Source organism: Lissotriton helveticus, chromosome 1_1, assembly GCF_964261635.1.
Source record: "Lissotriton helveticus chromosome 1_1, aLisHel1.1, whole genome shotgun sequence".
In the NCBI taxonomy this organism is placed as follows: Eukaryota; Metazoa; Chordata; class Amphibia; order Caudata; family Salamandridae; genus Lissotriton; species Lissotriton helveticus.
Window position 1 is genome coordinate 1,494,167,187 of NC_136057.1, and position 24,749 is coordinate 1,494,191,935.

Sequence of the window (24,749 nt, forward strand, 5' to 3'; positions counted from 1 at the left end):
GTTGTTGGGGCCTTTTGCCCAGGGGTACTCATTCAGTGGTGCATGGGCCTAGTCTTTCTGTGGGGTGTCTTGAATGTAAACATCATGGAGGGCATGGATGGCATTGGATTGTGGTGATTTTTGTGTGTTTTTTTATTTTTGGGGGTGTTGATGGGGCATGGCCATGTGGGTGGTGGCCATTTTGAGGCCTGTTCCAGGGCCATGTGGTGGGGGTGAAGGGGCCATTTTGAATCCAGGCAGTGTGCTTTGTGCCATAGGCCTGCATCCAATGTGCCTTGCTTTCATCCATTATGCACAGGGGTACTCACTCAGTGGTGCATGGGCCTAGTCTTTCTGTGTGGTCTCTTTAATGTAAACATCATGGAGGGCATGGATGGCATTGGATTGTGGAGATTTTTGTGTGTTTTTCGATTTATTTGGCTATTGTTGGGGCCTTTTGCCCAGGGGTACTCACTCAGTGGTGCATGGGCCTAGTCTTTCTGTGGGGTGTCTTGAATGTAAACATCATGGATGGCATTGGATTGTGTTATTTTTGTGTGTTTTTTGATTTTTGGGGGTGTTGATGGGGCATGGCCATGTGGGTGGGGGCCATTTTGAGGCCTGGTCCAGGGCCATGTGGTGGGGGTGAAGGGGCTATTTCGAATCCAGGCAGTGTGCTTTGTGCCATAGGCCTGCATCCAATGTGCCTTGCTTTCATCCATTATTCCCAGGGGTACTCACTCAGTGGTGCATGGGCCTAGTCTTTCTGTGGGGTCTCTTTAATGTAAACATCATGGAGGGCATGGATGGCATTGGATTGTGGTGATTTCTGTGTGTTTTTCCATTTTTTTTTGGCTGTTGTTGGTGCCTTTTGCCCAGGGGTACTCACTCAGTGGTGCATGGGCCTAGTCTTTCTGTGGGGTGTCTTGAATGTAAACATCATGGAGGGCATAGATGGCATTGGATTGTGGTGATTTGTGTGTGTTTTTTTTATTTTTGGGGGTGTTGATGGGCATGGCCATGTGGGTGGTGGCCATTTTGAGGCCTGTTCCAGGGCCATGTGGTGGGGGTGAAGGGGCCATTTTGAATCCAGGCAGTGTGCTTTGTGCCATAGGCCTGCATCCAATGTGCCTTGCGTTTCATCCATTATGCCCAGGGGTACTCACTCAGTGGTGCATGGGCCTAGTCTTTCTTTGTGGTCTCTTTAATGTAAACATAATGGAGGGCATGGATGGCATTGGATTGTGGTGATTTTTGTGTGTTTTTCGATTTTTTTGGCTGTTGTTGGGGCCTTTTGCCAAGGGGTACTCACTCAGTGGTGCATGGGCCTAGTCTTTCTGTGGGATGTCTTGAATGTAAACATCATGGATGGCATTGGATTGTGGTGATTTTTGTGTGTTTTTCGATTTTTTTGGCTGTTGTTGGGGCCTTTTGCCCAGGGGTACTCACTCAGTGGTGCATGGGTCTAGTCTTTCTGTGGGATGTCTTGAATGTACACATCATGGATGGCATTGGATTGTGGTTATTTTTGTGTGTTTTTTGATTTTTGGGGGTGTTGATTGGGCATGGCCATGTGGGTGGGGGCCATTTTGAGGCCTGGTCCAGGGCCATGTGGTGGGGGTGAAGGGGCTATTTTGAATCCAGGCAGTGTGCTTTGTGCCATAGGCCTGCATCCAATGTGCCTTGCTTTCATCCATTATGCCCAGGGGTAATCAATCAGTGGTGCATGGGCCTAGTCTTTCTGTGGGGTCTCTTTAATGTAAACATCATGGAGGGCATGGATGGCATTGGATTGTGGTGATTTCTGTGTGTTTTTCGATTTTTTTTGGCTGTTGTTGGTGCCTTTTGCCCAGGGGTACTCACTTAGTGGTGCATGAGCCTAGTCTTTCTGTGGGGTGTCGTGAATGTAAACATCATGGAGGGCATGGATGGCATTGGATTGTGGGGATTTTTGTGTGTTTGTTATTTTTGGGGGTGTTGATGGGGCATGACCATGTGGGTGGTGGCCATTTTGAGGCCTGTTCCAGGGCCATGTGGTGGGGGTGAAGGGGCCATTTTCAATCCAGGCAGTGTGCTTTGTGCCATAGGCCTGCATCCAATGTGCCTTGCTTTCATCCATTATGCCCAGGGGTACTCACTCAGTGGAGCATGGGCCTAGTCTTTCTGTGTGGTCTCTTTAATGTAAACATCATGGAGGGCATGGATGGCATTGGATTGTGGTGATTTGTGTGTGTTTTTTGATTTTTTTGGCTGTTTTGGGGGCCTTTTGCCCAGGGGTACTCACTCAGTGGTGCATGGGCCTAGTCTTTCTGTGGGATGTCTTGAATGTAAACATCATGGAAGGCATTGGATTGTGGTGATTTTTGTGTGTTTTTCGATTTTTGGGGGTGTTGATGGGGCATGGCCATGTGGGTGGGGTCCATTTTGAGGCCTGGTCCAGGGCCATGTGGTGGGGGTGAAGGGGCCATTTTGAATCCAGGCAGTGTGCTTTGTGCCATAGGCCTGCATCCAATGTGCCTTGCTTTCATCCCTTATGCCCAGGGGTACTCACTCAGTGGTGCATGGGCCTAGTCTTTCTGTGGGGTCTCTTTAATGTAAACATCATGGAGGGCATGGATGGCATTAGATTGTGGTGATTTTTGTGTGTTTTTCGATTTTTTTGGCTGTTGTTGGGGCCTTTTGCCCAGGGGTACTCACTCAGTGGTGCATGGGCCTAGTCTTTCTGTGGAGTGTCTTGAATGTAAACATCATGGATGGCATTGGATTGTGCTGATTATTGTTTGTTTTTCGATTTTTGGGGGTGATGATGGGGCATGGCCATGTGGGTGGGGGCCATTTTGAGGCCTGGTCCTGAGCCATGTGGTGGGGGTGAAGGGGCCATTTTGAATCCAGGCAGTGTGCTTTGTGCCATAGGCCTGCATCCAATGTGCCTTGCTTTCATCCATTATGCCCAGGGGTACTCACTCAGTGGTGCATGGGCCTAGTCTTTCTGTGGGGTGTCTTGAATGTAAACATCATGGATGGCATTGGATTGTGGTTATTTTTGTGTGTTTTTTGATTTTTTGGGGTGTTGATGGCGCATGGCCATGTGGGTGGGGTCCATTTTGAGGCCTGGTCCAGGGCCATGTGGTGGGGGTGAAGGGGCTATTTCGAATCCAGGCAGTGTGCTTTGTGCCATAAGCCTGCATCCAATGTGCCTTGCTTTCATCCATTATGCCCAGGGGCACTCACTCAGTGGTGCATGGGCCTAGTCTTTCTGTGTGGTCTCTTTAATGTAAACATCATTGAAGGCATGGATGGCATTGGATTGTGGTGATTTTTGTATGTTTTTCGATTTTTTTGGCTGTTGTTGGGGCCTTTTGCCCAGGGGTACTCACTCAGTGGTGCATGGGCCTAGTCTTTCTGTGGGGTGTGTTTAATGTAAACATCATGGATGGCATTGGATTGTGGTGATTTCTGTGTGTTTTTCGAATTTTGGGGGTGTTGATGGGGCATGGCCATGTGGGTGGGGGCCATTTTGAGGCCTGGTCCAGGGCCATGTGGTGGGGGTGAAGGGGCCATTTTGAATCCAGGCAGTGTGCTTTGTGCCATAGGCCTGCATCCAATGTGCCTTGCTTTAATCCATTATGCCCAGGGGTACTCACTCAGTGGTGGTGCATGGGCCTAGTCTTTCTGTGGGGTCTCTGTAATGTAAACATCATGGAGGGCATGAATGGCATTGGATTGTGGTGATATTTTGTGTGGTTTTCGATTTTTTGGGCTGTTGTTGGGGCCTTTTGCCCAGGGGTACTCACTCAGTGGTGCATGGGCCTAGTCTTTCTGTGGGGTATCTTGAATGTAAACATCATGGAGGGCATGGATGGCATTGGATTGTGCTGATTTTTGTGTGTTTTTTTATTTTTGGGGGTGTTGATGGGGCATGGCCATGTGGGTGGTGGCCATTTTGAGGCCTGTTCCAGGGCCATGTGGTGGGGGTGAAGGGGCCATTTTGAATCCAGGCAGTGTGCTTTGTGCCATAGGCCTGCATCCAATGTGCCTTGCTTTCATCCATTATGCACAGGGGTACTCACTCAGTGGTGCATGGGCCTAGTCTTTCTGTGTAGTCTCTTTAATGTAAACATCATGGAGGGCATGGATGGCATTGGATTGTGGAGATTTTTGTGTGTTTTTCGATTTATTTGGCTATTGTTGGGGCCTTTTGCCCAGGGGTACTCACTCAGTGGTGCATGGGCCTAGTCTTTCTGTGGGGTGTCTTGAATGTAAACATCATGGATGGCATTGGAATGTGTTATTTTTGTGTGTTTTTTGATTTTTGGGGGTGTTGATGGGGCATGGCCATGTGGGTGGGGGCCATTTTGAGGCCTGGTCCAGGGCCATGTGGTGGGGGTGAAGGGGCTATTTCGAATCCAGGCAGTGTGCTTTGTGCCATAGGCCTGCATCCAATGTGCCTTGCTTTCATCCATTATTCCCAGGGGTACTCACTCAGTGGTGCATGGGCCTAGTCTTTCTGTGGGGTCTCTTTAATGTAAACATCATGGAGGGCATGGATGGCATTGGATTGTGGTGATTTCTGTGTGTTTTTCCATTTTTTTTGGCTGTTGTTGGTGCCTTTTGCCCAGGGGTACTCACTCAGTGGTGCATGGGCCTAGTCTTTCTGTGGGGTGTCTTGAATGTAAACATCATGGAGGGCATGGATGGCATTGGATTGTGGTGATTTGTGTGTGTTTTTTATATTTTTGGGGGTGTTGATGGGCATGGCCATGTGGGTGGTGGCCATTTTGAGGCCTGTTCCAGGGCCATGTGGTGGGGGTGAAGGGGCCATTTTGAATCCAGGCAGTGTGCTTTGTGCCATAGGCCTGCATCCAATGTGCCTTGCTTTCATCCATTATGCCCAGGGGTACTCACTCAGTGGTGCATGGGCCTAGTCTTTCTTTGTGGTCTCTTTAATGTAAACATAATGGAGGGCATGGATGGCATTGGATTGTGGTGATTTTTGTGTGTTTTTCGATTTTTTTGGCTGTTGTTGGGGCCTTTTGCCAAGGGGTACTCACTCAGTGGTGCATGGGCCTAGTCTTTCTGTGGGATGTCTTGAATGTAAACATCATGGATGGCATTGGATTGTGGTGATTTTTGTGTGTTTTTCGATTTTTTGGGCTGTTGTTGGGGCCTTTTGCCCAGGGGTACTCACTCAGTGGTGCATGGGTCTAGTCTTTCTGTGGGATGTCTTGAATGTACACATCATGGATGGCATTGGATTGTGGTTATTTTTGTGTGTTTTTTTATTTTTGGGGGTGTTGATTGGGCATGGCCATGTGGGTGGGGGCCATTTTGAGGCCTGCTCCAGGGCCATGTGGTGGGGGTGAAGGGGCTATTTTGAATCCAGGCAGTGTGCTTTGTGCCATAGGCCTGCATCCAATGTGCCTTGCTTTCATCCATTATGCCCAGGGGTAATCAATCAGTGGTGCATGGGCCTAGTCTTTCTGTGGGGTATCTTTAATGTAAACATCATGGAGGGCATGGATGGCATTGGATTGTGGTGATTTCTGTGTGTTTTTCGATTTTTTTTGGCTGTTGTTGGTGCCTTTTGCCCAGGGGTACTCACTCAGTGGTGCATGAGCCTAGTCTTTCTGTGGGGTGTCGTGAATGTAAACATCATGGAGGGCATGGATGGCATTGGATTGTGGGGATTTTTGTGTATTTGTTATTTTTGGGGGTGTTGATGGGGCATGACCATGTGGGTGGTGGCCATTTTGAGGCCTGTTCCAGGGCCATGTGGTGGGGGTGAAGGGGCCATTTTCAATCCAGGCAGTGTGCTTTGTGCCATAGGCCTGCATCCAATGTGCCTTGCTTTCATCCATTATGCCCAGGGGTACTCACTCAGTGGAGCATGGGCCTAGTCTTTCTGTGTGGTCTCTTTAATGTAAACATCATGGAGGGCATGGATGGCATTGGATTGTGGTGATTTTTGTGTGTTTTTCGATTTTTTTGGCTGTTTTGGGGGCCTTTTGCCCAGGGGTACTCACTCAGTGGTGCATGGGCCTAGTCTTTCTGTGGGATGTCTTGAATGTAAACATCATGGAAGGCATTGTGGAGAAGCGTGGCTCAGTGGTTAGAGGCGGCAGACCCGGAAGCTGAGATCAGCCGTGGACCAGGGTTCGATTCCCCGCCTCGGCGGGTCTCGGGCTCAAAAATTCCACGGACTCGACAATTCTCCCTCCGGTGCCTACTCGACTCACGGGGTCACACTCTGCGACTCTGGGCAATAGCTTGCTTAATCTCCACTACGGCCCCTCGCGGCGGGATGCCTGGCTTTCACCTTGTGAATACCCTGCCGGGGTATCTCACAGGGGAATACCAGGACGGGTTCCCTAAGCAAGCGCCTTGAGACCCCTGGGTGATTCGTGCGCTATATAAAATCGAAATACATACATACATTGGATTGTGGTGATTTTTGTGTGTTTTTCGATTTTTGGGGGTGTTGATGGGGCATGGCCATGTGGGTGGGGTCCATTTTGAGGCCTGGTCCAGGGCCATGTGGTGGGGGTGAAGGGGCCATTTTGAATCCAGGCAGTGTGCTTTGTGCCATAGGCCTGCATCCAATGTGCCTTGCTTTCATCCCTTATGCCCAGGGGTACTCACTCAGTGGTGCATGGGCCTAGTCTTTCTGTGGGGTCTCTTTAATGTAAACATCATGGAGGGCATGGATGGCATTAGATTGTGGTGATTTTTGTGTGTTTTTCGATTTTTTTGGCTGTTTTGGGGGCCTTTTGCCCAGGGGTACTCACTCAGTGGTGCATGGGCCTAGTCTTTCTGTGGAGTGTCTTGAATGTAAACATCATGGATGGCATTGGATTGTGCTGATTATTGTTTGTTTTTCGATTTTTGGGGGTGATGATGGGGCATGGCCATGTGGGTGGGGGCCAATTTGCAGCCTGGTCCTGAGCCATGTGGTGGGGGTGAAGGGGCCATTTTGAATCCAGGCAGTGTGCTTTGTGCCATAGGCCTGCATCCAATGTGCCTTGCTTTCATCCATTATGCCCAGGGGTACTCACTCAGTGGTGCATGGGCCTAGTCTTTCTGTGGGGTGTCTTGAATGTAAACATCATGGATGGCATTGGATTGTGGTTATTTTTGTGTGTTTTTTGATTTTTTGGGGTGTTGATGGCGCATGGCCATGTGGGTGGGGTCCATTTTGAGGCCTGGTCCAGGGCCATGTGGTGGGGGTGAAGGGGCTATTTCGAATCCAGGCAGTGTGCTTTGTGCCATAAGCCTGCATCCAATGTGCCTTGCTTTCATCCATTATGCCAAGGGGCACTCACTCAGTGGTGCATGGGCCTAGTCTTTCTGTGTGGTCTCTTTAATGTAAACATCATTGAAGGCATGGATGGCATTGGATTGTGGTGATTTTTGTATGTTTTTCGATTTTTTGGGCTGTTGTTGGGGCCTTTTGCCCAGGGGTACTCACTCAGTGGTGCATGGGCCTAGTCTTTCTGTGGGATGTCTTGAATGTAAACATCATGGATGGCATTGGATTGTGGTGATTTTTGTGTGTTTTTCGATTTTTGGGGGTGTTGATGGGGCATGGCCATGTGGGTGGGGGCCATTTTGAGGCCTGGTCCAGGGACATGTGGTGGGGGTGAAGGGGCCATTTTGAATCCAGGCAGCGTGCTTTGTGCCATAGGCCTGCATCCAATGTGCCTTGCTTTCATCCATTATGCCCAGGGGTACTCACTCAGTGGTGCATGGGCCTAGTCTTCCTGTGTGGTCTCTTTAATGTAAACATCATTGAAGGCATGTATGGCATTGGATTGTGGTGATTTTTGTATGTTTTTCGATTTTTTTGGCTGTTGTTGGGGCCTTTTGCCCAGGGGTACTCACTCAGTGGTGCATGGGCCTAGTCTTTCTGTGGGATGTCTTGAATGTAAACATCATGGATGGCATTGGATTGTGGTGATTTTTGTGTGTTTTTCGATTTTTGGGGGTGTTGATGGGGCATGGCCATGTGGGTGGGGGCCATTTTGAGGCCTGGTCCAGGGACATGTGGTGGGGGTGAAGGGGCCATTTTGAATCCAGGCAGCGTGCTTTGTGCCATAGGCCTGCATCCAATGTGCCTTGCTTTCATCCATTATGCCCAGGGGTACTCACTCAGTGGTGCATGGGCCTAGTCTTTCTGTGGGGTCTCTTTAATGTAAACATCATGGAGGGCATGAATGGCATTGGATTGTGGTGATTTTTTGCGTGTTTTTCGATTTTTTTGGCTGTTGTTGGGGCCTTTTGCCCAGGGGTGCTCACTCAGTGGTGCATGGGCCTAGTCTTTCTGTGGGGTGTCTTGAATGTAAACATCATGGAGGGCTGGATGGCATTGGATTGTGGTGATTTTTGTGTGTTTTTCGATTTTTGGGGTGTTGATGGGGCATGGCCATGTGGGTGGGGGCCATTTTGAGGCCTGGTCAAGGGCCATGTGGTGGGGGTGAAGGGGCCATTTTGAATCCAGGCAGTGTGCTTTGTGCCATAGGCCTGCATCCAATGTGCCTTGCTTTCATCTATTATACCCAGGGGTACTCACTCAGTGGTGCATGGGCCTAGACTTTCTGTGTGGTCTCTTTAATGTAAACATCATGGAGGGCATGGATGGCATTGGATTGTGGTGATTTTTGTGTGTTTTTCGATTTTTTGGGCTGTTGTTGGGGCCTTTTGCCCAGGGGTACTCACTCAGTGGTGCATGGGCCTAGTCTTTCTGTGGGGTGTTTTGAATGTAAACATCATGGAGGGCATGGATGGCATTGGATTGTGGTGATTTTCGTGTGTTTTTTTATTTTTGGGGGTGTTGATGGGGCATGGCCATGTGGGTTGGGGCCATTTTGAGACCTGGTCCAGGGCCATGTGGTGGGGGTGAAGGGGCTATTTTTAATCCAGGTAGTGTGCTTTGTGCCATAGGCCTGCATCCAATGTGCCTTGCTTTCAACCATTATGCCCAGGGGTACTCACTCAGTGGTGCATGGGCCTAGTCTTTCTGTGGGGTCTCTTTAATTTAAACATCATGGAGGGCATGGATGGCATTGGATTGTGGTGATTTCTGTGTGTTTTTTTATTTTTTTGGGCTGTTGTCGGTGCCTTTTGCCCAGGGGTACTCACTCAGTGGTGCATGGGCCTAGTCTTTCTGTGGGGTGTCTTGAATGTAAACATCATGGAGGGCATGGATGGCATTGGATTGTGGTGATTTCTGTGTGTTTTTTTATTTTTTTGGGCTGTTGTCGGTGCCTTTTGCCCAGGGGTACTCACTCAGTGGTGCATGGGTCTAGTCTTTCTGTGGGATGTCTTGAATGTACACATCATGGATGGCATTGGATTGTGGTGATTTTTGTGTGTTTTTTCGATTTTTGGGGGTGTTGATGGGGCATGGCCATGTGGGTGGGGGCCATTTTGAGGCCTGGTCCAGGGCCATGTGGTGGGGGTGAAGTAGCCATTTTGAATCCAGGCAGTGTGCTTTGTGCCATAGGCCTGCATCCAATGTGCCTTGCTTTCATCCATTATGCCCAGGGGTACTCACTCAGTGGTGCATGGACCTAGTCTTTCTGTGGGGTCTCTTTAACGTAAACATCATGGAGGGCATGGATGGCATTGGATTGTGGTGATTTTTGTGTGTTTTTCGATTTTTTTGTCTGTTGTTGGGGACTTTTGCCCAGGGGTACTCACTCAGTGGTGCATGGGCCTAGTCTTTCTGTGGGGTGTCTTTAATGTAAACATCATGGATGGCATTGGATTGTGGTGATTTATGTGTTTTTTTTTATTTTTGGGGGTGTTGATGGGGCATGGCCATGTGGGTGGGGGTCATTTTGAGGCCTGGTCCAGGGCCATGTGGTGGGGGTGAAGGGGCTATTTTGAATCATGGCAGTGTGCTTTGTGCCATAGGCCTGCATCCAATGTGCCTTGCTTTCATCCATTATGCCCAGGGGTACTCACTCAGTGGTGCATGGGCCTAGTCTTTCTGTGGGGTCTCTTTAATGTAAACATCATGGAGGGCATGAATGGCATTGGATTGTGGTGATTTTTTGTGTGTTTTTCGATTTTTTTGGCTGTTGTTGGGGCCTTTTGCCCAGGGGTACTCACTCAGTGGTGCATGGGCCTTGTCTTTCTTTGGGGTGTCTTGAATGTAAACATCATGGAGGGCATGGATGGCATTGGATTGTGGTGATTTTCGTGTGTTTTTTGATTTTTGGGGGTGTTGATGGGGCATGGCCATGTGGGTGGGGGCCATTTTGAGGCCTGGTCCAGGGCCATGTGGTGGGGGTGAAGGGCCATTTTGAATCCAGGCAGTGTGCGTTGTGCCATAGGCCTGCATCCAATGTGCCTTGCTTTCATCCATTATGCCCAGGGGAACACACTCAGTGGTGCATGGGCCTAGTCTTTCTGTGTGGTCTCTTTAATGTAAACATCATGGAGGGCATGGATGGCATTAGATTGTGGTGATTTTTGTGTGTTTTTCGATTTTTTGGGCTGTTTTTGGGGCCTTTTGCCCAGGGGTACTCACTCAGTGGTGAATGGGCCTAGTCTTTCTGTGGGGTGTCTTGAATGTAAACATCATGGATGGCATTGGATTGTGGTGATTTTTGTGTGTTTTTCGATTTTTGGGGGTGTTGATGGGGCATGGCCATGTGGGTGGGGGCCATTTTGAGGCCTGGTCCAGGGCTATGCGGTGGGGGTGAAGGGGCCATTTTGAATCCAGGCAGTGTGCTTTGTGCCATAGGCCTGCATCCAATGTGCCTTGCTTTCATCCATTATGCCCAGGGGTACTCACTCAGTGGTGCATGGGCCTAGTCTTTCTGTGTGGTCTCTTTAATGTAAACATCATGGAGGGCATGGATGGCATTGGATTGTGGTGATTTTTCTGTGTTTTTCGATTTATTTGGCTGTTGTTGGGGCCTTTTGCCCAGGGGTACTCACTCAGTGGTGCATGGGCCTAGTCTTTCTGTGTGGTGTCTTGAATGTAAATATCATGGATGGCATTGGATTGTGGTGATTTTTGTGTGTTTTTTTATTTTTTGGGGTGTTGATGGCGCATGGCCATGTGGGTGGGGTCCATTTTGAGGCCTGGTCCAGGGCCATGTGGTGGGGGTGAAGGGGCTATTTCGAATCCAGGCAGTGTGCTTTGTGCCATAAGCCTGCATCCAATGTGCCTTGCTTTCATCCATTATGCCCAGGGGTACTCGCTCAGTGGTGCATGGGCCTAGTCTTTCTGTGGGGTCTCTTTAATGTAAACATCATGGAGGGCATGGATGGCATTGGATTATGGTGATTTCTGTGTGTTTTTCGATTTTTTTGGCTGTTGTTGGTGCCTTTTGCCCAGGGGTACTCACTCAGTGGTGCATGGGCCTAGTCTTTCTGTGGGGTGTCTTGAATGTAAACATCATGGAGGGCATGGATGGGATTGGATTGTGGTGCTTTTTGTGTGTTTTTTTTTATTTTTGGGGGTGTTGATGGGGCATGGCCATGTGGGTGGTGGCCATTTTGAGGCCTATTCCGGGGCCATGTGGTGGGGGTGAAGGGGCCAATTTGAATCCAGGCAGTGTGCTTTGTGCCATAGGCCTGCATCCAATGTGCCTTGCTTTCATCCATTATGCCCAGGGACACTCACTCAGTGGTGCATGGGCCTAGTCTTTCTATGTGGTCTCTTTAATGTAAACATCATTGAGGGCATGGATGGCATTGGATTGTGGCGATTTTTGTATGTTTTTCGATTTTTTGGGCTGTTGTTGGGGCCTTTTGCCCAGGGGTACTCATTCAGTGGTGCATGGGCCTAGTCTTTCTGTGGGATGTCTTGAATGTAAACATCATGGATGGCATTGGATTGTGGTGATTTTTGTGTGTTTTTTTCGATTTTTGGGGGTGTTGATGGGGCATGGCCATGTGGGTGGGGGCCATTTTGAGGCCTGGTCCAGGGCCATGTGGTGGGGGTGAAGGGGCCATTTTGAATCCAGGCAGCGTGCTTTGTGCCATAGGCCTGAATCCAATGTGCCTTGCTTTCATCCATTATGCCCAAGGGTACTCACTCAGTGGTGCATGGGCCTAGTCTTTCTGTGGGGTCTCTTTAATGTAAACATCATGGAGGGCATGGATGGCATTGGATTGTGGTAATTCTTGTGTGTTTTTCGATTTTTCTGGCTGTTGTTGGGGCCTTTTGCCCAGGGGTACTCACTCAGTGGTGCATGGGCCTAGTCTTTCTGTGGGGTGTCTTTAATGTAAACATCATGGAGGGCATGGATGGCATTAGATTGTGGTGATTTTTGTGTGTTTTTCGATTTTTGGGGGTGTTGATGGGGCATGGCAATGTGGGTGGGGGCCATTTTGAGGCCTGGTCCAGGGCCATGTGGTGGGGGTGAAGGGGCCATTTTGAATCCAGGCAGTGTGCTTTGTGCCATAGGCCTGCATCCAATGTGCCTTGCTTTCATCCATTATGCCCAGGGGTACTCACTCAGTGGTGCATGGGCCTAGTCTTTCTGTGTGGTCTCTTTAATGTAAACATCATGGAGGGCATGGATGGCATTGGATTGTGGTGATTTTGTGTGTTTTTCGATTTTTTGGCTGTTGTTGGGGCCTTTTGCCCAGGGGTACTCACTCAGTGGTGCATGGGCCTAGTCTTTCTGTGGGGTGTCTTGAATGTAAACATCATGGAGGGCATGGATGGCATTGGATTGTGGTGATTTTTGTGTGTTTTTTTAATTTTTGGGGGTGTTGATGGGGCATGTCCATGTGGGTGGTGGCCATTTTGAGGGCTGTTCCAGGGCCATGTGGAGGGGGTGAAGGGGCCATTTTGAATCCAGGCAGTGTGCTTTGTGCCATAGGCCTGCATCCAATGTGCCTTGCTTTTATCCATTATGCCCAGGGGTACTCACTCAGTGGTGCATGGGCCTAGTCTTTCTGTGTGGTCTCTTTAATGTAAACATCATTGAGGGCATGGATGGCATTGGATTGTGGTGATTTTTGTATGTTTTTCGATTTTTTTGGCTGTTGTTGGGGCCTTTTGCCCAGGGGTACTCACTCAGTGGTGCATGGGCCTAGTCTTTCTGTGGGATGTCTTGAATGTAAACATCATGGATGGCATTGGATTGTGGTGATTTCTGTGTGTTTTTCGATTTTTGGGGGTGTTGATGGGGCATGGCCATGTGGGTGGGGGCCATTTTGAGGCCTGTTCCAGGGCCATGTGGTGGGGTGAAGGGGCCATTTTGAATCCAGGCAGTGTGCTTTGTGCCATAGGCCTGCATCCAATGTGCCTTGCTTTCATCCATTATGCCCAGGGGTACTCACTCAGTGGTGCATGGGCCTAGTCTTTCTGTGGGGTGTCTTTAATGTAAACATCATGGAGGGCATGGATGGCATTAGATTGTGGTGATTTTTGTGTGTTTTTTCGATTTTTGGGGGTGTTGATGGGGCATGGCCATGTGGGTGGGGGCCATTTTGAGGCCTGGTCCAGGGCCATGTGGTGGGGGTGAAGGGGCCATTTCGGAGCCAGGCAGCGTGCTTTGTGCCATAAGCCTGCATCCAATGTGCCTTGCTTTCATCCATTATGCCCAGGGGTACTCACTCAGTGGTGCATGGGCCTAGTCTTTCTGTGGGGTCTCTTTAATGTAAACATCATGGAGGGCATGGATGGCATTGGATTGTGGAGATTTTTGTGTGTTTTTCGATTTTTTTGGCTGTTGTTGGGGCCTTTTGCCCAGGGGTACTCACTCAGTGGTGCATGGGCCTAGTCTTTCTGTGGGGTGTCTTTAATGTAAACATCATGGATGGCATTGGATTGTGGTGATTTTTGTGTGTTTTTTTCAATTTTGGGGGTGTTGATGGGGCATGGCCATGTGGGTGGGGGCCATTTTGAGGCCTGGTCCAGGGCCATGTGGTGGGGGTGAAGGGGCTATTTTGAATCCTGGCAGTGTGCTTTGTGCCATAGGCCTGCATCCAATGTGCCTTGCTTTCATCCATTATGCCCAGGGGTACTCACTCAGTGGTGCATGGGCCTAGTCTTTCTGTGGGGTCTCTTTAATGTAAACATCATGGAGGGCATGAATGGCATTGGATTGTGGTGATTTTTTGTGTGTTTTTCGATTTCTTTGGCTGTTGTTGGGGCCTTTTGCCCAGGGGTACTCACTCAGTGGTGCATGGGCCTAGTCTTTCTGTGGGGTGTCTTGAATGTAAACATCATGGAGGGCATGGATGGCATTGGATTGTGGTGATTTTTGGGTGTTTTTCGATTTTTGGGGGTGTTGATGGGGCATGGCCATGTGGGTGGGGGCCATTTTGAGGCCTGGTCCAGGGCCATGTGGTGGGGGTGAAGGGGCCATTTTGAATCCAGGCAGTGTGCTATGTGCCATAGGCCTGCTTCCAATTTGAATTGCTTTAATCTATTATGCCCAGGGGTACTCACTCAGTGGTGCATGGGCCTAGACTTTCTGTGTGGTCTCTTTAATGTAAACATCATGGAGGGCATGGATGGCATTGGATTGTGGTGATTTTTGTGTGTTTTTCGATTTTTTTGGCTGTTGTTGGGGCTTTTTGCCCAGGGGTACTCACTCAGTGGTGCACGGGCCTAGTCTTTCTGTGGGGTGTCTTGAATGTAAACATCATGGAGGGCATGGATGGCATTGGATTGTGGTGATTTTCGTGTGTTTTTTGATTTTTGGGGGTGTTGATGGGGCATGGCCATGTGGGTGGGGGCCATTTTGAGGCCTGGTCCAGGGCCATGTGGTGGGGGTGAAGGGGCCATTTTGAATCCAGGCAGTGTGCTTTGTGCCATAGGCCTGCATCCAATGTGCGTTGCTTTCATCCATTATGCCCAGGGGTACTCACTCAGTGGTGCATGGGCCTAGTCTTTCTATGGGGTCTCTTTAATGTAAACATCATGGAGGGCATGGATGGCATTGGATTGTGGTGATTTTTGTGTGTTTTTCGATTTTTTTGGCTGTTGTTGGGGCCTTTTGCCCAGGGTTACTCACTCAGTGGTGCATGGGCCTAGTCTTCCTGTGGGGTGTCTTTAATGTAAACATCATGGATGGCATTGGATTGTGGTGATTTTTGTGTGTTTTTCGATTTTTGGGGGTGTTGATGGGGCATGGCCATGTGGGTGGGGGCCATTTTGAGGCCTGGTCCAGGGCTATGCGGCGGGGGTGAAGGGGCCATTTTGAATCCAGGCACTGTGCTTTGTGCCATAGGCCTGCATCCAATGTGCCTTGCTTTCATCCATTATGCCCAGGGGTACTCACTCAGTGGTGCATGGGCCTAGTCTTTCTGTGTGGTCTCTTTAATGTAAACATCATGGAGGGCATGGATGGCATTGGATTGTGGTGATTTTTGTGTGTTTTTCGATTTATTTGGCTGTTGTTGGGGCCTTTTGCCCAGGGGTACTCACTCAGTGGTGCATGGGCCTAGTCTTTCTGTGGGGTGTCTTGAATGTAAACATCATGGATGGCATTGGATTGTGGTTATTTTTGTGTGTTTTTTTATTTTTTGGGGTGTTGATGGCGCATGGCCATGTGGGTGGGGTCCATTTTGAGGCCTGGTCCAGGGCCATGTGGCGGGGTGAAGGGGCTATTTCGAATCCAGGCAGTGTGCTTTGTGCCATAAGCCTGCATCCAATGTGCCTTGCTTTCATCCATTATGCCCAGGGGTACTCACTCAGTGGTGCATGGGCCTAGTCTTTCTGTGGGGTCTCTTTAATGTAAACATCATGGAGGGCATGAATGGCATTGGATTGTGGTGATTTTTTGTGTGTTTTTCGATTTTTTTGGCTGTTGTTGTGGCCTTTTGCCCAGGCATACTCACTCAGTGGTGCATGGGCCTAGTCTTTCTGTGGGGTGTCTTGAATGTAAACATCATGGAGGGCATGGATGGCATTGGATTGTGGTGATTTTTGTGTGTTTTTCGATTTTTGGGGTTGTTGATGGGGCATTGCCATGTGGGTGGGGGCCATTTTGAGGCCTGGTCCAGGGCCATGTGGTGGGGGTGAAGGGGCCATTTTGAATCCAGGCAGTGTGCTTTGTGCCATAGGCCTGCATCCAATGTGCTTTGCTTTCATCTATTATGCCCAGGGGTACTCACTCAGTGGTGCATGGGCCTAGACTTTCTGTGTGGTCTCTTTAATGTAAACATCATGGAGGACATGGATGGCATTGGATTGTGGTGAATTTTGTGTGTTTTTCGATTTTTTTGGCTGTTGTTGGGGCCTTTTGCCCAGGGGTACTCACTCAGTGGTGCATGTGCCTAGTCTTTCTGTGGGGTGTCTTGAATGTAAACATCATGGATGGCATTGGATTGTGGTTATTTTTGTGTGTTTTTTTATTTTTTGGGGTGTTGATGGCGCATGGCCATGTGGGTGGGGTCCATTTTGAGGCCTGGTCCAGGGCCATGTGGCGGGGTGAAGGGGCTATTTCGAATCCAGGCAGTGTGCTTTGTGCCATAAGCCTGCATCCAATGTGCCTTGCTTTCATCCATTATGCCCAGGGGTACTCACTCAGTGGTGCATGGGCCTAGTCTTTCTGTGGGGTCTCTTTAATGTAAACATCATGGAGGGCATAAATGGCATTGGATTGTGGTGATTTTTTGTGTGTTTTTCGATTTTTTTGGCTGTTGTTGTGGCCTTTTGCCCAGGCATACTCACTCAGTGGTGCATGGGCCTAGTCTTTCTGTGGGGTGTCTTGAATGTAAACATCATGGAGGGCATGGATGGCATTGGATTGTGGTGATTTTTGTGTGTTTTTCGATTTTTGGGGTTGTTGATGGGGCATTGCCATGTGGGTGGGGGCCATTTTGAGGCCTGGTCCAGGGCCATGTGGTGGGGGTGAAGGGGCCATTTTGAATCCAGGCAGTGTGCTTTGTGCCATAGGCCTGCATCCAATGTGCTTTGCTTTCATCTATTATGCCCAGGGGTACTCACTCAGTGGTGCATGGGCCTAGACTTTCTGTGTGGTCTCTTTAATGTAAACATCATGGAGGACATGGATGGCATTGGATTGTGGTGAATTTTGTGTGTTTTTCGATTTTTTTGGCTGTTGTTGGGGCCTTTTGCCCAGGGGTACTCACTCAGTGGTGCATGTGCCTAGTCTTTCTGTGGGGTGTCTTGAATGTAAACATCATGGAGGGCATGGATGGCATTGGATTGTGGTGATTTTCGTGTGTTTTTTGATTTTTGGGGGTGTTGATGGGGCATGGCCATGTGGGTGGGGGCCATTTTGAGGCCTGGTCCAGGGCCATGTGGTGGGGGTGAAGGGGCCATTTTGAATCCAGGCAGTGTGCTTTGTGCCATAGGCCTGCATCCAATGTGCCTTGCTTTCCTCCATTATGCCCAGGGGAACACACTCAGTGGTGCATGGGCCTAGTCTTTCTGTGTGGTCTCTTTAATGTAAACATCATGGAGGGCATGGATGGCATTAGATTGTGGTGATTTTTGTGTGTTTTTCGATTTTTTTGGCTGTTTTTGGGGCCTTTTGCCCAGGAATACTCACTCAGTGGTGCATGGGCCTAGTCTTTCTGTGGGGTGTCTTGAATGTAAACATCATGGATGGCATTGGATTGTGGTGATTTTTGTGTGTTTTTCGATTTTTGGGGGTGTTAATGGGGCATGGCCATGTGGGTGGGGGCCATTTTGAGGCCTGGTCCAGGGCTATGCGGTGGGGGTGAAGGGGCCATTTTGAATCCAGGCAGTGTGCTTTGTGCCATAGGCCTGCATCCAATGTGCCTTGCTTTCATCCATTATGCCCAGGGGTACTCACTCAGTGGTGCATGGGCCTGGTCTTTCTGTGGGGTCTCTTTAATGTAAACATCATGGAGGGCATGGATGGCATTGGATTGTGGTGATTTCTGTGTGTTTTTCCATTTTTTTTGGCTGTTGTTGGTGCCTTTTGCCCAGGGGTACTCACTCAGTGGTGCATGAGCCTAGTCTTTCTGTGGGGTGTCGTGAATGTAAACATCATGGAGGGCATGGATGGCATTGGATTGTGGGGATTTTTGTGTGTTTGTTATTTTTGAGGGTTTGATGGGGCATGACCATGTGGGTGGTGGCCATTTTGAGGCCTGTTCCAGGGCCATGTGGTGGGGGTGAAGGGGCCATTTTGAATCCAGGCAGTGTGCTTTGTGCCATAGGCCTGCATCCAATGTGCCTTGCTTTCATCTATTATGCCCAGGGGTACTCACTCAGTGGTGCATGGGCCTAGACTTTCTGTGTGGTCTCTTTAATGTAAACATCATGGAGGGCATGGATGGCATTGGATTGTGGTGAATTTTGTGTGTTTTTCGATTTTTTTGGCTGTTGTTGGGGCCTTTTGCCCAGGGGTACTCACTCAGTGGTGCATGGGCCTAGTCTTTCTGTGGGGTGTCTTGAATGTAAACATCATGGAGGGCATGGATGGCATTGGATTGTGGTGATTTTCGTGTGTTTTTTGATTTTTGGGGGTGTTGATGGGGCATGGCCATGTGGGTGGGGGCCATTTTGAGGCCTGGTCCAGGGCCATGTGGTGGGGGTGAAGGGGCCATTTTGAATCCAGGCAGTGTGCTTTGTGCCATAGGCCTGCATCCAATGTGCCTTGCTTTCCTCCATTATGCCCAGGGGAACACACTCAGTGGTGCATGGGCCTAGTCTTTCTGTGTGGTCTCTTTAATGTAAACATCATGGAGGGCATGGATGGCATTAGATTGTGGTGATTTTTGTGTATTTTTCGATTTTTTTGGCTGTTTTTGGGGCCTTTTGCCCAGGAATACTCACTCAGTGGTGCATGGGCCTAGTCTTTCTGTGGGGTGTCTTGAATGTAAACATCATGGATGGCATTGGATTGTGGTGATTTTTGTGTGTTTTTCGATTTTTGGGGGTGTTAATGGGGCATGGCCATGTGGGTGGGGGCCATTTTGAGGCCTGGTCCAGGGCTATGCGGTGGGGGTGAAGGGGCCATTTTGAATCCAGGCAGTGTGCTTTGTGCCATAGGCCTGCATCCAATGTGCCTTGCTTTCATCCATTATGCCCAGGGGTACTCACTCAGTGGTGCATGGGCCTAGTCTTTCTGTGGGGTCTCTTTAATGTAAACATCATGGAGGGCATGGATGGCATTGGATTGTGGTGATTTTTGTGTGTTTTTCGATTTTTTTGGCTGTTGTTGGGGCCTTTTGCCCAGGGGTACTCACTCAGTGGTGCATGGGCCTAGTCTTTCTGTGGGGTGTCTTGAATGTAAACATCATGGATGGCATTGGATTGTGGTTATTTTTGTGTGTTTTTTGATTTTTTGGGGTGTTGATGGCGCATGGCCATGTGGGTGGGGTCCATTTTGAGGCCTGGTCCAGGGCCATGTGGCGGGGTGAAGGGGCTATTTCGAATCCAGGCAGTGTGCTTTGTGCCATAAGCCTGCATCCAATGTGCCTTGCTTTCATCCATTATGCCCAGGGGTACTCACTCAGTGGTGCATGGGCCTAGTCTTTCTGTGGGGTCTCTTTAATGTAAACATCATGGAGGGCATGAATGGCATTGGATTGTGGTGATTTTTTGTGTGTTTTTCGATTTTTTTGGCTGTTGTTGTGGCCTTTTGCCCAGGCATACTCACTCAGTGGTGCATGGGCCTAGTCTTTCTGTGGGGTGTCTTGAATGTAAACATCATGGAGGGCATGGATGGCATTGGATTGTGGTGATTTTTGTGTGTTTTTCGATGTTTTGGGTTGTTGATGGGGCATTGCCATGTGGGTGGGGGCCATTTTGAGGCCTGGTCCAGGGCCATGTGGTGGGGGTGAAGGGGCCATTTTGAATCCAGGCAGTGTGCTTTGTGCCATAGGCCTGCATCCAATGTGCCTTGCTTTCATCTATTATGCCCAGGGGTACTCACTCAGTGGTGCATGGGCCTAGACTTTCTGTGTGGTCTCTTTAATGTAAACATCATGGAGGGCATGGATGGCATTGGATTGTGGTGATTTTTGTGTGTTTTTCGATTTTTTTGGCTGTTGTTGGGGCCTTTTGCCCAGGGGTACTCACTCAGTGGTGCATGGGCCTAGTCTTTCTGTGGGGTGTCTTGAATGTAAACATCATGGAGGGCGTGGATGGCATTGGATTGTGGTGATTTTCGTGTGTTTTTTGATTTTTGGGGGTGTTGATGGGGCATGGCCATGTGGGTGGGGGCCATTTTGAGGCCTGGTCCAGGGCCATGTGGTGGGGGTGAAGGGGCCATTTTGAATCCAGGCAGTGTGCTTTGTGCCATAGGCCTGCATCCAATGTGCCTTGCTTTCCTCCATTATGCCCAGGGGAACACACTCAGTGGTGCATGGGCCTAGTCTTTCTGTGTGGTCTCTTTAATGTAAACATCATGGAGGGCATGGATGGCATTAGATTGTGGTGATTTTTGTGTGTTTTTCGATTTTTTTGGCTGTTTTTGGGGCCTTTTGCCCAGGGATACTCACTCAGTGGTGCATGGGCCTAGTCTTTCTGTGGGGTGTCTTGAATGTAAACATCATGGATGGCATTGGATTGTGGTGATTTTTGTGTGTTTTTCGATTTTTGGGGGTGTTGATGGGGCATGGCCATGTGGGTGGGGGCCATTTTGAGGCCTGGTCCAGGGCTATGCGGTGGGGGTGAAGGGGCCATTTTGAATCCAGGCAGTGTGCTTTGTGCCATAGGCCTGCATCCAATGTGCCTTGCTTTCATCCATTATGCCCAGGGGTACTCACTCAGTGGTGCATGGGCCTAGTCTTTCTGTGGGGTCTCTTTAATGTAAACATCATGGAGGGCATGGATGGCATTGGATTGTGGTGATTTTTGTGTGTTTTTCGATTTTTTTGGCTGTTGTTGGGGCCTTTTGCCCAGGGGTACTCACTCAGTGGTGCATGGACCTAGTCTTTCTGTGGGGTGTCTTTAATGTAAACATCATGGATGGCATTGGATTGTGGTGATTTTTGTGTGTTTTTCGATTTTTGGGGGTGTTGATGGGGCATGGCCATGTGGGTGGGGGCCATTTTGAGGCCTGGTCCAGGGCTATGCGGCGCAGGTGAAGGGGCCATTTTGAATCCAGGCAGTGTGCTTTGTGCCATAGGCCTGCATCCAATGTGCCTTGCTTTCATCCATTGTGCCCAGGGGTACTCACTCAGTGGTGCATGGGCCTAGTCTTTCTGTGGGGTCTCTTTAATGTAAACATCATGGAGGGCATGGATGGCATTGGATTGTGGTGATTTTTGTGTGTTTTTCAATTTTTTGGGCTGTTGTTGGGGCCTTTTGCCCAGGGGTACTCACTCAGTGGGGGGGGGGGGGGGCGGAGATAGAGATAATTTTATTGTACAGTTAATAAAAACTCACAATTTAAGATGCACAGCTTTAAAAGAAGTATGTATCAAGAATAAAAAATTAATTGGTGGAAATTAAAATTATGTAAAGATTATGTTACAATTTACATTTTTAATATTGTTCGTTGGAGCTGTGGACCCAAGGTTTTATACTCAGAGGCACTGTCTGTCTGGTACTCAGTTTCCTCCTTTTGTGTCTGCTTAATTCTCTCCACCACGACGTCAAAGAATTTTGTAAATCGGCAGTTCAATTGGGTCTCCTGCGGGTTAAAACATAGTTTAACTGCCTGTCTGCAAGTTCTAATGCCCTTCTGGTTCCATATTACGCGAAGTAAGGATCTCCTTTTGTCCATTAAGGTTGGGCAGATACAAATTATATGGATTAGATCTTCAGGTCCTGCACTGCAGAGTCGGCAGGTTTTATCATCCCGATTCCTTTTCCATGGGGCCAAATGAGGGCGAATTGGTACTATACCGAGACGCAGCTTTAGAAATTTTTCTTTGGTCTTCTGTTTGAATCCATGGTCCATGTACGCTTGGGTCTTTAATATTTTCAAATCGTTTAGGACTGTCCATCCATGTGCCCTTTTTGCTAGAGTTTCCCTGTCTTCTAATAGCGATGTTATTTTTGTAACCTTTGTTACTAGCTTTTTAAAACTTTTGTGATCTACTGGAGTATTCCACAGGTTAGTCAGTTCAAGTATTTCTAATAATTCCATCAAATACTTCCTTGCATAAGATCGTTCTCGTCGCTGCAGCTCGATCCAGAGGTGGGCACTTAAGGTGCCCTGCTCTGTGTTTCTGATCTTGTGCCAACATTTTATGAAGCTGCCCCTTCTTTCCACTGTCTGTTTTTGAACCCCGAACTCCAGACGGATTTGGGAAGGAGATACGTGGCTAGGTAGCCGAAAGATGGTTCTGTACGTTTTACTGATCACTTTGTCGAGGGTAAGTGCGTCTTTTCCGAGAGTTGACTCACTCCCGTATGTTAGCGTCGGTTGAAGGCGAGCTCTCAGTACTTGGCGAAGCGGGTCGAGCGTATAGTCGGGCAATATTTTCTTTAAGGGGATCATTGCGAGATAGGTCATGGTGCCTTTTCGATGTAATGTCTCTAATTGCGTTTTAGACGAGCCTCTGCTGTCTACTAGGACTCCCAGGTATTTGTAGCACGCTACATGGTCCAGTTTGCGTCTGTCCAAGTACCAGCTATTTTTTCTGACCTTCTTATAGTCAGTCAGTCAGTCAAAACATCTTTATTCGATTTAGTTAAAAATCGTACAAAGAGATAAAAACATTTCATACCGTTTAAAATATGATAAAAAAACTATTTACAATATCATACAAATCAGAGCATACATAAAATTAATAGGAAGACAAATTAGGTTCATCTAGTGTTACGTAAAGAACAAGTGCAATAATTAACGCAGTCTTAAAGGGGCCCATTGTTCTGATGTGTTTTTTTAGTTCTAACTGCTGCCACCAAGAAATTAGCCATACAGAATGTGATGCGTATGTTGTTCAATGATTGTAGGTAGAGCAGGGCTGGTCTCACTTGTGTGAAGCCAGCCTCCTTTAAAACAGGAAACAGATATTTTTTCCTTGGCTCTAAATAAAACCCACAAAACATAACAAAGTGCATCGTATCTTGGGTAGAAAAGTGATCACAACAACAGGGAGGGGCTAATTCAGGTTTTTCCCACGTTTTAAAATTGCCCAAATAAAAATGTAACAAATTAAACCTAAACTTAGTCAGGAGAAACCTATGAAATGGGATTGTAACTAAACCAAGATAAGGTGCTAGAGCAAATGAATTTAAGAGCAGATAATGTCTCCTCACTGCCGGTTTCACTAGTTCCTTTTCCTCACGACTTGCTCTTGCCCTACCCATGAATTGCTTCTTAATCAGGTCAATATCCTGGGTCTTGATGTCCCGGGGGGATGTGAAGAGTTCTGGTCGTCCCAAATCTGAGAACGCCTTCATCAGATAGGCCAACCATGGCACCCTTTTAAAGTGGTCCAAAGACAAGACATCAGCCATGATCTTGTGGTTGAGGGGCAGTTCTTCATTGAGCCAGGTCTTTGGCCAAAAGATCAGGGGTGCCATGTTCAGCCCGTCTGTGAGGAAATCTAAGCCCACCTCCATATGTATGGAAAAAGTCGGAGTAGACTGTGGGACAGACAGGAGGGTCCGTATAAATCTATTTTCCGCCTTCTGAATTGGTTCCAAGTTTACATAACCCCAAAGGGGTGAACCATATGAAGCCAAAGCGACTGATTTACTTTTATAAATCTTCAGAAGGGCTTCCATAGGCCTAGCGCCCAGCCTGCCCGCAAAACCCATGAGGGCTGCTGATGATCTAATCACCGCTAACCTCTTTGCCCTAACCTGAGGTCCCCAAGATCCTCTCTGGTCAAAAAGAACCCCCAAGTAGGGGAACGTGGAGACTCTGGAGATGACCTCGCCCTTACATTCAAAGATTTTAGTTTTCCTCTTGCTACTTTGGCGCCCCACGACCATAGTATGGGACTTGTTTGTGTTTATTTTTAAGTCCAGCTGGTCCATGAATGTGCCAAAAGCATCCAGGAGACGTTGCAGGCAGACGCCAGTGCAGGCTATCAGCCCCGCGTCGTCCGCGTACAGGAGCGCAGGGATCTTAACTGCTCCTGCACGCGGAACATCGCCCTCAACATCCTCCAGGTAGGCGCCCAAGCCATTAATGTAGATGGAAAAAAGCAACGGGGCCAGTATGCAGCCCTGCCTGACCCCCCGCATGGACTTAAAATGGGACGTACACCTTCCCTCATTAGTGACCCGCACAGCAGCAAAAAGCTCTTGGTGAAGAGACGCCATGAACTTGACCAGTGCCTCATCTATCCCCATCTTCAGGAGGGTCGTCCATAACTTAGACCTGTTCACCAAATCGAAGGCCGAGGAGAGGTCCATAAATGCTAAGAACAGGGACCCCTCCTTGGCCACCGTATATTTTGAGATCAACAGGTGTAAGTTAGAGCATTGCTCAACCGTTCCTTTCTTCTCTCTAAACCCGTACTGAATATCGGCCAACCCTCCACAACACTCTACGTTATCCCTCAGTTTGGTCAGAAGGACTCTGCCTAAGATCTTTACTGCAGTCCAAGAGGGATATGGGCCTATAACACCCGGGGTCGTCCCGCTGGCCCTTCTTGAAAATGGGGACGATGGTGGAAATAGACCAGGTGGACGGTATGGGGTTGCCATTAACCGCGGTAAAGACATTGGCCAAGACCCCCGCCCATAACTTGGGAGAATGTATGAAAAAGTCAGCCGGCACCCCGCCAGGTCCCGGGGCCTTGTGCTTAGTAGTGGCCAGGATAGCTTTCTCCACTTCTGATCTGAAAAAATAGATGGGAGCAGCGTCCGGGGCCACCAGGGGGCATTCTTGACCAGCCGTGTTATTATCTCCATACACCTTTTTAAAGTGGTCTAGCCATTTGTC